The following is a 15,103-nucleotide window of genomic DNA, read 5'->3' as shown; positions in this document are numbered from 1 at the left end:
ATCCTGAAACCAAGATTTGAGTTCTCTCTGCATTATTACATGGGAACTGAGGGCAGCCAGGAGGAGCTAAACCTGAGGAGCATTTTTGTGACCTCACTGGACTACCAGCATAGAATGATGTATCTGGGCCCAGGTTGCTACAGGGCAGCCTGTCAATAGGCCTCTTCCCAGAGGAAAAGGGAGACCAGAATGGAGTAAGAGCGTTGACTGCTCTCGATGAGGGAACATACCTCAACATAATAAAGACCATATATGACAAACCCACAGTTAATGTCAAACTCAATGGGGAAACGCTAACAGTGTTTTCTTTAAAGTCAGAAATAAGACAGGCAATCCACTTTCACTGCTGTAATGCACATAGTCCTGGAAATCCTAACCACAGCAATTAGACAAGAAGAAATAACAGGCATCCAAATTGTAAAGGAAGAGAGACAAGAAGAAATAAAAGGCATCCAAATTGTAAAGGAAGAGATAAAACTGTCATTATTTGCAGATAACATGATACTGTATATAAAGAATCATATTATTTGCAGATAACATGATACTGTATATAAAGAATCCTAAAGATTCCACCAATGACCAACTAGCATGGCTCAGTGTTTGAGAGTCAAATTATGAACCAGGAGGTCACGGTTTGATTCCTGATCAGGGCCCATGCCCAGGTTGTGGGCTCAATCCCCATTGGGGGGGTGTGCAGGATTTTCTATCATCATTGATGTTTCTATCTCTCCCTTCCTCTCTGAAGTCAATACAGATTTTTTTTAAAAATATTCCACCAAAAAAAACTAGAATTGATAAATGAATTCAGTATGGTAGCAGGATATCAAGCAAATATTCAGAAATTGTTTGCATTTTTTTATACCAACTAGAGGCCTGATGCATGAAATTCATGCAAGGGGCTCGGCCCTCGCAGCCCCAGCTCGTCCGGAAGGTTGTCTAGAAGGTCGTCCGGATGGTCATTCTGCTGTTCGGCCATTCAGTCTAATTAGCATATTATGCTTTTATTATTATAGATAATGAGCTAACTATCAGAAAGGGAAACTAAGTGAATAGTCCCATTTAGCATTGCATTAAAAAATAAAATACCTAGTAATAAATTTAACCAAGGAGGTAAAAGACTTGTACTCAGAAAAGTATACAATATTGAAGAAGATATAAATAAATAGAAGCATATACCATGCTCGTGGATAAGATGAATTAAGATGTTCTTTTTATTACTGTTTTTGAGCAACTTAATTAATATGTACCTATATGTGGTTATCTTCATATTTCTTATCCATGGATTTTTGAGCTGTTTGGGTCTGTGAGTTTATTATTTTTTATCTAATGAGGAAATTTGGAGCAAATGTTTATATTCTATGAATATTTTTTCTGTCCCTCTTCTTGTCTCTTATCTTTGAAGTAGTCCTGAAGGTCAGTGCCGTTGTGCTAATTTTTAAAAATATACTTTTATCTTCTGTGTTTCAGTGGATAGTTCCTATCTTCAAATTTACATATCTCTCCTTTTGCAATATCTACTCTGCTGTTAGTCCCACCCAGTGTATTTTTTTATCTTACATATTAGAGCTTTCACCTTTAAAAGTTCATGTTTGGGGTGTGTGTGTGTGTGTGTGTGTGTTGTAGATATCTACTTATGTGCACACTGAATATAGTTATAATAATTTTTTCTTGTCTGCTAAATCTAAGATCTCTGTTAGTTCTGGGTTGCTCTCAATTGATTATTTGTCAAAGATATGTCAAGTAAATGCAAACAGAAAGGAGGGCCCTGGCCCTGTGGCTCAGTTGGTTGGAACATCATCCTGTACACCAAATGGTTGCGGGTTCCATTCCAGGTAAGGACACATGTGTAGTTTGCATGTTCAGTCTCCAGTCAGGGCATGAACAGGAGGCAACATCAATGTTTATTTCTCACATTGATGTTTCTATCCCTCCCTCCCTCTCCCTTCCTCTCTGAAGTCAATACAGATTTTTTAAAAAAATATTCCACCAAAAAACAACTAGAATTGATAAATGAATTCAGTACGGTAGCAGGATATCAAGCAAATATTCAGAAATTGGTTGCATTTTTTTATACCAACTAGAGGCCTGATGCATGAAATTCGTGCAAGGGGCTCAGCCCTCGCAGCCCCAGCTTCGTCCGGAAGGTTGTCTGGAAGGTCGTCCGATGGTCATTCTGCTGTTTGGCCATTCAGTCTAATTAGCATATTATGCTTTTATTATTATAGATAACGAGCTAACTATCAGAAAGGGAAACTAAGTGAATAGTCCCATTTAGCATTGCATTAAAAAATAAAATACCTAGTAATAAATTTAACCAACGAGGTAAAAGACTTATACTCAGAAAAATATAAAATATTGAAGAAGATATAAATAAATGGAAGCATATACCATGCTCATGGATAAGATGAATTAAGATGTTCTTTTTATTACTGTTTTTGAACAATTTAATTAATATATACCTATATGTGGTTATCTTCATATTTCTTATCCATGGATTTTTGAGCTGTTTGGGTCTGTGAGTTTATAATTTTTTATCAAATGAGGAAATTTGGAGCAAATGGTTATATTCTATGAACATTTTTTCTGTCCCTCTTCTTGTCTCTTATCTTTGAAGTAGTCCTGAAGGTCAGTGCTGTTCTGCTAATTTTTAAAAATTTACTTTTATCTTCTGTGTTTCAATGGATAGTTCTTATCTTCAAATTTACATATCTCTCCTTCTGCAATATCTACTCTGCTGTTAGTCCCACCGAGTGTATTTTTTTTTATCTTACATATTATAGTTTTCACCTTTAAAAGTTCATGTTTGGTGTGTGTGTGTGTGTGTGTGTGTGTGTGTGTGTGTGTGTGTTTTGTAGATAGCTACTTACATGCACACTGAATATAGTTATAATAATTTTTTCTTGTCTTCTAAATCTAAGATTTGTGTCAGTTCTGGGTTGCTCTCAATTGATTGTTTTCTTCTTCATTATGTGTTGTATTTCTCTGCTTGTTTCCATGCCATTTTTTGTTTGTTTGAGTGGTAGGCATTGTGAATTTCACCTCGTTTGGTGCCTTATATTTTTGTATTCCTGGTAGGCATTGTGAATTTCACCTCGTTTGGTGCCTTATAGTCCTTTAAATATTCTTGAGCTCTTCCCTTAGATATAGTTATTTTAAAATATATTTTATTCTTTCTAATATTTCTTTTAACATTATTTAGTGGAGCCAGAGTGCTGTTATTCTAAGCTTAATCCTCACTGTTGAGATAAGACCCTTCTGCTTATAAAATCAAGTATCCTGTGAATCATGAACTTTCTCAGACTGACCAGTAATAGACTCTCTCCCCAGACTTTGGTGGTTTCTTCCTGTGCTTATGTTGATCAGTACTCTGTTGAGCCCTTAGAGGGGACGCTTCACAGGTCTCCAGAAATTTCTCTCTGTGCAGCCCTCTCCTCTTCAGTACTCTGTCTTATGAATTCTTCCTGCCTTGGTTTCCTTGTAAAATCAAGTATCCTGTGAATCATGAACTTTCTCAGATTGACTGGTAATAGACTCTCTCCCCAGACTTTGGTGGTTTCGTCCTGTGCTTATGTTGGTCAGTACTCTGTTGAGCCCTTAGAGGAGATGCTTCACAGGTCTCCGGAAATTTCCCTCTGTACTCTGTCTTATGAACTCTTCCTGCCTTGGTTTCCTTAGACCCTCAGCTCCATCTCCTCCAGTTAGGTAATCTGCTGGGCTCTGCTAGGTTGTTCCTCCTCCATTGTGCTGCAGCTAGAACATGTTCTCAGGATAGTAGACTGAGCAATCACAGTGCTCTGAGAGTCACATCTCTGACATCGCATTCCCTTCCTTCCTAATGTAAAGGAGCTTGCAAACCACTATGCCACTTACTTTGTTTTTTGTTGTTGTTATTATGGTTGCTATTTCATGTGAAATGCAAACCACTATGCCACTTACTTTGTTTTTTGTTGTTATTATGGTTGCTATTTCATGTGAAGGGGTAGAGCTGGTCCCCTTTGCTCCATCCTGGCCAGAAGCTTCTTTTTGTTTGTTTTGTCTTTGCATTGTATAAACGTTTTCAACCTAACGCTCTATATTCCTGAGAAAACTTTATGCACGTTTGTGTCTGATTTTAATGCTTGAAATTTCATTCAATGCTTGCTTCTCTTTTTTTTACTTAGATTTTTAATTTGTTTTATATCTTCCTTTTTATATCTCCTGATGTTATGTCACCTCTTTATTTATAAATATATTCTTTACATTCTTAACTTTCTGTATCAGATAATCTATACTTTTTGAAACTTTTCTGAGAACACAATATAGATACTTTATAAAATTTTACTCTTTTGAAATTACTCCATTCAAGTTTTATGACATTCTTAAAAGTGCAATCATATTTTTCTAGTATAGGACAGATGGTGAAGTTTATTAATTTTTGTTTACCTGTATTTTCCAACTTTTCTTTATTGAATATATCCTTTTATAACATGAAAGTTTATTTTATAAGAAAATTGCTTTTGCATTTTCTCTGGTTTGTTGATTTTTTCAGAGGCCCCTATTGATATGGTTGGTGTTTTTCTATTTACTTATTCTTGAAAGATGCGAGATTTATTCAAGCAAATATTTGTTCAAATCTGGGTGGGTGCAATCTCTTTGGCTCTTCCCACTCACCTCCTGGATGACATTTAGAAAAAATATTTTTATAGTTGTTAAACTGCAGGATTTTCTGGTATAAATTCATATTATCATTAAAAAATTCAAAAACTTTGGAGCAAAAGAGAGGAGAGAAGAGCCCTATTGGAGGACTTTACTCCTTCCTAGATTAGCTTTTGTGTTTGGAGATATCTGTCATCTTAGGGTTCAGATTTCTAAATCAAATCATCCTGTTCTTGTCTCCACTCAGCTCCCATGAGCGGCTCTTTGGAGGCTGTGGCCCAAAGCATCAGGACAGTCCTCCTCACACAGGTGTGGGGCAAGGACTGGATGCTGGCCCTTGACCCTGCCAGCTTTCTCTTAGTACAGATACATGTATAAACACTTCAGCGAACATCTTTTCTCCTTCATTTTGATTCCCGGAAGCTTCATGACTTGCCAAGAATTATAAGCATGTTTAAGGAATATTTTCACATGGTCTGCTTTCTAGAAATGTGGAGACCTTTTTGCTTATCCCATTATTATAGGAGAGAGCTCTCCTATCACTATATTACTTTCTTAAGTACATCATTTTATTCTAATTAGTTTATTTGCTTTTCTTTGTTTATTAGTGAGGATAAATTTTGCATGTATGTGTGTTGTTGCTGTATGCAATAAATTATATGTTCACATCCCTTAACCATTTTTCTCTAGGATTTTAAATCATTCCATGAAAATTTCTATGTTGTTCTTTATATATTAAGATATTTTATAATCTTTTGTTACCTTTTCATATTTTTTATAAATCTATTCCCCAGTCTTTTCTCCTTTATTTTTACAAGTACTTTTAAGTTGACATAAAATTCTCTCTCTCTCTCTACACACACACACACACACACACACACACACACACACACAGAGACACACATACATTTTAACATGTTTAAGTTAATCAAATTAGTCAATATATTTCTTTAAATTCTACTTGGAAAACTATTTGTCATAGAGGAATCAGATAAAAGCAACTAAATCTACTTCCTGGTTCTCTGTCTTAGTTGAATATTGGTTAATTGAACGAACACATAAATTGTAGCCTTTTCCCCACCTATTCACCTACTCTGCACTGTTTACACTGCCTCCAGGTTTCATTTTGTTAACATCATTAATATTACATTTAAACATGCAATGTTAACATTTTTTTAACACCCACTATTACACCATTTTGTAGTTTCATTCACATCCATTCTTTTCATCTCTTCTTCATGGAGTTAGTCAATAGGCTTGACTGACCAGAGAGAATAAATTGCAATGGTACCCAAATTGAGGGGTTATGGCCGTGTAAAACATGAGCTCAAAACTTACTGGTGCAAACCAACCATTTATTATGCCTATGGAATCTGTGGGTCAGGAATATGAACAAGGCACAGTGGGGAACCCTTTTCTTTGTTCTGCCGTGTGGAAGTCTCAGTTGGACTCCATGGCTGGAGGCTGGAATTATCTGAAGACTTGCTCACATAGGTGCCTAGTGTTCAATCCTGATTGTCAATTGGATCTTAAGCTATAGCTGATGGTTGGAACATCTACTTGTTGGAACTTCTCTCCATGTGGCCTGGGTTTGCACTTACCATGGGAGCAGGATTCTAATAATAAGTGTCCTGAAAAAAAAAGTCAGAAACTACATTGCCTTTTATTACCTAGCGTTGGGAGCTAAATTGATCATTTCTGCCACATTCCATTTGTTAGAAATTTTTATTAAGTTTGGTTCATATTCAAAGAGAGGGAACAAAGATGTGTGCCTCTCACTGGAGGAATGTCATGTACCTTTTCAGAAGAGGTTATGAAACAGGATCTATTTGTACAGTGATCACTGGAGAACAACCTGCCCAACTCTCTTTAAGATTTAGATACAATGCCTTCCTCAAGATTTTTTAAATCCTCACCCAAGGATATATTTTTACTGTTTTTAGAAAGAGAGGAAGGGAGAGGGGGAGAGAGAAGCATCTATCAGTTGCCTCCTGTACAAGCCCCGACCGGGATCAAACCCAAAACCTGGGTATGTGACCTTTTGGTATATGAGACGACACTCTAACCAACTAAGCCACACTGTCCAGGGCATGATTTTAAAATCTAAGTTGTGTATATTTTTCCAACCAAATCCATTTCCAGTTTCTTTTCCTGCTAAATTTTCATACTTGCTTCTCACTTCCAGCTTGCTCCTTTCTCCATGCCAATTAAGATGTGAAATGTTGACCCTTATCTTTGATTATTTCCAAAGAACATTTATACAAGATATTTATATATGAAGTAGATTTTACTGAAGGTTTGGTGGGTATGTACAATGGAAAACAAGGATGGTAAGGGTAGAGGAAATAACATAATAGCCACTATCAACAAATAACTTAAACTTTGAACATAAACAACTGTGATATTAAAGATCCTTTTGGATGTCCCTGTCACCCAGAATTTCTAACTGATCGACATTATTTTATTGGACATTCACTTTCTGACATGTGATGTAATTTTCCTGTACTCTATCCCATCCCCTTTTCTATTTTTCTGCTTTTTCCCATGCTTGTTTTCTACTTGTGCCAAATCCAGAATCATTACGGACGTCTTTATTTTACCGTCAGCTTTTGGTTTGTGCCTTGAAGGGCCCTTCTCTCAGACCAAAGCCAGGGGAAGCATACGTTGGCAACCGAGCTGAAGATCAATTATGTCAGTCCTTTCAAGGCAGAGGCACACTCGTTTGTAATTTTAAAAACAAATTTGCTTCATCCACGTAACTATCAAATGACTAGAGAAACACGAAAGTACATAGTTTTCTTCGAGGACATTGATAATACTTTTTTTTTAAAGCATTGAGAAATGCCCTTCCTAGTGGAGAGGCTAAATGTGTGATAGTTTGGGAGGAAAACTTGATCTTTTCTTTATATGTCTCTCTTTCTTTTTCTCCTGGGTCTTGCCACTTTCCCCATAAAAACTGTATTATCCCAAGGTGAACCCTTAAGATTTGGCAAAGTTTCACATTTTCACAAGAAATGTGATTTGTTTTTTATGTAAATGGGATTTATAGTAGGATTGAGACTGGATGTTTGAAACAGCTATTCTCAAACTGATATACTCTAAAGGCAATATCTTTTTAGCACCTACAAGTGCCTATATCCATTATAGTAAAATATGGCAAAACATTACTGGTTCTTTTCCAAAATTTCAATTTTCTACCACTTGAATCCAGGGTAACATTTTGCATTTATAGTCTTAATAGAAATGAGAAGTTGAAATGTACCTGAAAGGTATGAATTGGGAAGATGATATTTAAGTTAAAATATTCCATATCATTAATACATAAGAGATTTTCTTTTAGTTGAGAAATTCATCAACTAGTTTTTCAGACAGTCTACTTGGTTATAATAAAAACCACCCTTGTTACAGTGGAGCGTAACAAGAAAAGTCATGCCTCCATTTTCTTCTCTCTGGGAAGATAACCTTTGAAACATTGGTGGACATCCTAAGACAGTTTGTCATGCTTGTAATGAAACGGTATGTGGGGTAGATTGTAAGTACTATGGGTTTTTAGAAGGGGAAACGATGTAAAATAAAGGATTAGGTTGAACTTCATGGAGCAAACAGGAGAACCCTAAAGGCAGAATTTGGACAGAGTCTTTCTGACTAACTCATAAAATGTGATAGGGATTTCTGCTCATTTTGAAACAGTGGCAGGTTTACTGTGAACGAGGTTGTAGCTTCAGGCCCCCCACTTTCCTTGGCCTTGCAGCGCAGAGATGTGTAGAGCATGGGTGGGAGGGGTCCGTTTGAAAAGCAAAGGCATATTTATGTAAATATTTTCTGGAATTTACCTAAAGAGATCTCAAAAGACTAGTTAGTTACTGTGATTTCTTTTTTCATTCAAAGGAAATATTCACTTTTATGCCTATTTTGGTATTTTTAATTTTATACTCTTTTTCTTTAAAGTCCCCCCAGTTTAGGCCACCCACAAAATCTGTTTGGGAGATAATTATGAAATCTGCAAGTTAGAGATTAATGTAAAATGGCTCCCTTTGACTGCAAAGAGGCAACTGATTCCTGGCTAGTTATCAGAGCTTAGAACAAAACCGATCTCTTCATTTCTCGTTCTGTGCTTTTTCCTTTATAAAGCCAGGTTTTGACTAGAAATCACCTTCCAGGGCTCTTCATTTGGCTTATCGAAGTTATCTGGATCTGGTCTAATAAAACATGACAACAAATTTTGTCCCTGATAAAGTGACACACTGAAATCTGCTGTAGGAAATGACTCTGGCAGCATCTACCTTTCCTCTGTAGATATTATAATTTCTTAATCACCAGCACAGCTGAAATGCCTGGTGTTTAGAAATTGGAATGAGTTCACATAAGCACTTACATTATCAAGACATATAAATAGCTCATTTATTCATGGTAGCATCACTGAGTTCCTAATATAGTTTTTAATTGATGGACACTTGAACTGTATCAATCCACTTAAAATGCAGAATGATTCTTTTGTACATGGCTTTATGGCAAGAGCAGTATAATTCAATTTAATAAAATCTTTTAAAAACAATGATGTTTGCTTCATAGATGAATATTTTATATGTTGTGTTTAATTAAAATAAAACTATGCTACTGATCTAGAAAACACAAAACAGACTTGAGTTCATATTTATGAAGTGTAGCAATATTGGCAAGGCACAACTTATCTTGTTTATGAGACATGCTTGCTATTACTTGTACAGATTGCAGTCATTTTATTGCTGAGCTTTACATGGTTTACAACCCAGCAAATGCAATGAAACTGTCATGAGGAAAATAAGCCTATAAAGTTTTTTTTTAAAAGGTGGCACTCACAGATCAAAATGCAGTTTTTACGGAAGCATTGGTAGGTTTTGAACCTCTATATCCTTTTGGGCAGTAAGTTTTCTAGATATAGCTCTAAATGAAAGGGGGAAGGGGAGGATAAGACACCAAGGTTATTTTTAGCACCTCTGCTTTAGGTATAGTGCTTTTGAGACCTTCTGGCTTTCACTTTTACTTTATTGACAGGTTCCAGAATCCCAGGTAAAAATAAATGTTTTTAATGAAAAAAAATTGTTTGCGAACCAGCAAATATTTTTGTCTGTTCTTTGAAAAAAAAAAAAAGGTGTTTGTGGATGAAAAGGTCCCTATGTCTTCATTTAAAGTGTTAAACCTGAGTATTGAGTTTGGATCCCATTTTTGTAACCTGATGTCTTTGGAACTGGAGTAGAAAAGTGTAGTGAGGGCATTTGCAGATAGGGGTGGTCAGGTGGGTGTGGCTCTCATCGTGGCTTTGCATATAATTTATCTTCCGGGGTATTAAGTTGTAATTTTAATTTACTTTCTAGATTTATCCTTCTGTCTGAAAAATCATTTAATTTCTTGGCCATTCATAAACTACTGGTATTAGTGACTTTAAATCTTGTATTTCTTAGGTATGTTCATGTATATCTTCTCAAGATTTGGGAAAAGTGACATAAAAGCACTATTAAATGAACTTTAGAATTGTTTATAGAAAGAGCTCAGAGGGGAAAATGCTTCCTGATATAGAGCATCTATTTGTTGTATATCTTTCCCTAGCTATGCTGATCATAATTTCAAAAAATTACTTTGTTTCCTGCTGTAAGAATAATACATTTTACTCTTTTTTATTAAAAAATTAATGTTGCCGAAACCGGTTTGGCTCGGTGGATAGAGCGTCGGCCTCCGGACTGAAAGATCCCAGGTTCGATTCCGGTCAAGGGCATGTACCTGGGTTGCGGGCACATCCCCAGTGGGAGATGTGCAGGAGGCAGCTGATCGATGTTTCTCTCTCATCGATGTTTCTGACTCTCTATCCCTTTCCCTTCCTCTCTGTAAAAAGATCAATAAAATATATATTTAAAAAAAAATTAATGTTGACATGACTGCAGACTTTCCCATCCCACCCCTTTGCCCACTTCCACCCCCCTTTGCCCACTTCCACCTACCCTGGCCTCCCCTTCCTTGGCCTTCACCACATTCTTTTCCATATACATCGGATACGCATATATGTTCTTCAGCTAATCCCTTCAACTTCTTTATCCAGTCACCCCACCTCTCCCCTCTGGCTCCCTCCAGTCTGTTCCAAGTGTCCATGCTTCTGGTTAATTTTACACCTTTCTGACCAGCTCGGCCCTTGTTGGTACCCAAGAGGTAGAAAAACAAAAGTGTGCAAAAGAAATTCAAGGGAGAGAAATGATAAATTTCAAAAAATAAGAGTATGAGTTGTTTACTACATAGACTAAACCTTTTTCAGAGTAATTAGCAATGATAAATATACTACTTCTTGGTCTAGAAAATGGCCTGCTTCTCTTCCCTTCTCTGAATCCCTACCACACTGCAAAGTGCGGCTCACATTGCATCTGTTCCCATTTGCAGATACATTTCATGGGTGTTTGTCTCCTACAATCCTTTTGTTGAAATTATGGATTCAGCTTACCTTTGGACCCAGCCCCACTGCAGTTTTCCTTGTTTGTCCTGTTGTTCTGCTTGAAACAACCAATACTTTCTCTGCAAGAGAATCACAGAGGTGGGCCTGCAATGTGGTCTCACTGCCATTAGAGGGCGTTCCTGTTGGACCTGTGTGTCTATGAAGTACTACCTCCCCAACTTTGACAAGGCCCATGGTCCAGTTCCAGACAGGCTAGTGCCCAACCTGAATGTCACTCAGCGCAACTCTGGGACTCTGCCACTCTGCCTTCCTTATGCCAGCCTCCTCCCACTGGGAAAACTCACCCTCTGATTACTGCTCCACTCTCATACCTCTCTTACTTTCCCAACCCATTCAGCTGGTGCCCTGCCTTGAATGGATGGTTTTTTCTGGGTTGTGCTATAATTACCATCTTCCAGACTTCAAATATCTTCTACTTCAGTGTTGTATCTATTAGGTTTTTTTGTTTCTACTTTCCTACCTCACCCCTGTCTTCCACATAGAATCAACACATGCATACACTGAGCTGTACTTGAAATTATATAATGCACCTGTTAGAGAAAGGTCATTGCACCACCAAGCTGTGCTCAGCAGGGTAAGCCCGAAGACTGGGTTCATTTCCACAGTCCCATCACAAATAGTCAACTTCAGCCCCTTACCTATAGGTTCATATTTTTGAGGCCCTGGGATTTTTCTTATTAAAATAGCCTGAATTGAATTAAAGTTGACCAGTGATTTTATCTGATGGCTTTCTCCCCCCCCCCATGTACATTAAAAGAAGTCCATGTAGGCTCTAGCAGGCAAAATTCAATTTCAGTTATTTTATTAATAGGTAACACATGTACACCGTATAAAACTCAAAGATTCCAAGAATAAAGGTTAGTAGTTTATCACCTGTGACACTTCTCATACCAACTCCAGCCATTGTTTTCTTCCTAAATATAACCACTGTTGATGGTCATTTTATAAACTTTTTTCAGATAATGTATGCATACATAGCATATACAAGCTTATGTCAGTATGATGATTGCATCTATTTATATGTGTATGTATATATATAAAATCAACATGCACACATATTTTACACAAATGGAAGCATAATAATACACTATTCTATGCTTTTCTCTTTTTCTTTAACATTATACCTTGAATATCATGTCATATATAAAGAGTTGTTTCATTCTTTCAGTAGATACAAAATATTCCATTTTAGGACTGTCTTTTATTAATGGATATTTAGAGGTTTCCAATATTTTATATTATAAACAAAGCTCTGATGAATTTTTGTATTTTTGTATGGTGATGGTATATGTGTGTGTGTAATGAGTATCTAGATTTGAAAGTGTTGAGCCAATGGGCTGATGAATTTACAATTTTGATCAATATTGCTTAATTTCCATCAACTAAAGTTATACTATGTTACCACATCTATAAATGCTTGAGGATGTCAGTGTATCCTTAGGAGTCCAGCAGGAAATAGATGGATCAACTGTGTTATTTGAAGAAAATTGAATAAATGGACTGTTTATAAAATATAGGTAGGATGTAGAGGAACCCCAAGGCATGCTGTGATATTCCAGGGCTAGTAAGGAGTGAAGTTATCATTACTAGACATGAAAAGGTAAAGGGTGGGAACACGTGTACTAAAGACAAAGAGGATGTGTGGAAAGAGCCACCTTAAGGGGCTGTGATCTTTGCTCAGGGAGAGCCAGCCAGAAGCAAACCCTCAGAGAAGAAGCCTGGGGGACATACATTCAGACTGTACTCTCATCCGCCCTCTTTGTCTTGCTGCTATCACCCATTGCCCAGACTTGACAGATGGCCAGAGGGCAAACCACATCCCTGATGCCGCCTGAGGTCCAGAGCAGGGTGGAGAAGTGGGGTCAGAGGCTTACAGAGATACTTAGCTCTTGCTACCTCCCTACAGCTTCACCAACACCCTGGTCGTCGGTGTTCTTTATTCTTATTTATGTGAGAGATGAAGTATTACATATCCATTTGTGTTAATATGAGTGAAGTACGAATATTTTGAAATAAGAGATAATTTTATTTTTTTCTGTGTAGCATCTATTCCTAACCTCTCCCTATTACACATATATTTTTTACTTTTTATTTTGAAATGATTTCAAATTTACTGAGAAGTTGCAAACCCAGTGTGAAAAATAGTTTCTGTATATCTTTCATCCATATTTTATTTATTTCTGAAAATATATTTTTATTGATTTCAGAGAGGAAGAGAGAGAGCATTAGAAACATAAATGATGAGATTCATTGTTCTGCTGCCTCCTGCATGCCCCCTACTGGGGATCGAGGCCACAGCCTGGGCATGTGCCCTTGATCAGAATTGAACATAGGACCCTTCTGCTGGCAGGCTGACACTCTATCCACTGAGCCAAACTGGCCAGGGCCATCCATATTTTAAAATTGTTAACATTTTGTTATAGTTGCCTTTTCATTTTCATTGTTCTCTCTCTCCCCATAGGTATGTGTAAATATGATTGATTTATTAATCTAATACATGTGTAAGTATACACAAACCTATTATTATATATGGTGAACTATTTGAGAATGAGAAAGACATGACACTCATTAAGTGTACATTTTTTTAAAAACAAGCATTTTTCTATTTGGTCATAGTACAAAATCAGGAAATTAATGTAATGTTATTATAATCATTTAACCCTCAGACTCTATTAAGTTTTTTCTGTTGCTTACACAGAGTCATGTATTTTCTAGTGTTTGACTGTCAAGTCACTTTAGTTTCGTTGAAGCTCTAGAGTTCCTCAGTCTTATCTTTTATGATCTCAACATTTTGGAAGTTACAGGCCAGCTACTTATAAAATGCCCCTTAACTTGGACTTGTCTGATATTTTCTCATTTTCAGCAGGATTCCCTCAAAAGCTGTGTTTATCTCATAATATTTTGTCAGGGGGTATGCAATGTAAGTTTTTTTCTATTAATGGTAATGTTAAATTTCATTACTTGGTGAACACAGTTTCTTCCAGACTTCTTCACTGTAAACCTACTTAAGGATTTGTGATCATTAATAAATAATTAAGGCCCTGGCTGGGTAGTTCAGTTGGTTAGAGCATTGTCTCTATACCCCAAGGTTGTAAATTTGATCTCCAGTCAGGGCACATACAATCATCAACAAATGAATGCATAAATAAGTGGTACAACAAATTGATGTTTCTCTTTCTCTCTCTCCCTTTCTCTCTTTAAATCTTTTTAAAATTAAAAAAAAACAAACACCCCAACAAAACAATTAAGTATGTTGTAGGGAGATACTTTAAAATTTTCATTAAACCATAAAGCTCTTTCTTTTCATTCATTCATTCATTCATTTATTCACTCATTCATTCATGTAATTTTGTCAATCAGGGTGTAAATAGAGAAGTACGAAGGATTTATTGTCAGGGCATCACCTATTACCAATGTGGAAGCAGATTACATAGTCCTGTGAGTCTTTTGTTTCTGTGTCTGGAGCTGGACTCTGAATATCATTGGGCAGATAGTCACAAAGGGCCCACCCATGTACATGAAGTGAGGGAGGTAAGGACACGCTAGAACCAATGGGGATAGAATGGAGTCCACCTTAGTCTCTTATCACCTCCAAGCTTCCACCTTGGATTATGGAATATCTGACAGGAGAAGCCAGTACCTTTCACGATGGAGCTAAACATGCATCTGTCTAGGCACCTGATGGGTAGATATCAAAGACCTAGCAGACTTGGTTGCTTTCTTCTTATAAGACGAGATAACCAACAATGTGAGTGGGTTACAGCAGCATCTTGTTCATTGCACTGACCTTTTAAGCATAAAGAAATACTGCTGCTTATTTACTTCTGTCTTGAAAAATCTTGTACAAAATGTCAATTCTGGGTCATGATAACTCAGAACTGTGCAGAGAAGGGAATTCTGGGAAATGCAATCACAAATTAGCCAATTTGATATAATACAAAAGTACCATATTATTTATAGCAGTATGAATTAGTGAATTCCTATTTTTCT

Source organism: Myotis brandtii, unplaced genomic scaffold, assembly GCF_000412655.1.
Source record: "Myotis brandtii unplaced genomic scaffold, ASM41265v1 scaffold125, whole genome shotgun sequence".
Taxonomy (NCBI): Eukaryota; Metazoa; Chordata; class Mammalia; order Chiroptera; family Vespertilionidae; genus Myotis; species Myotis brandtii.
The sequence above is the reverse complement of the archived record's forward strand: the minus strand, read 5'-3'. Positions refer to the sequence as shown.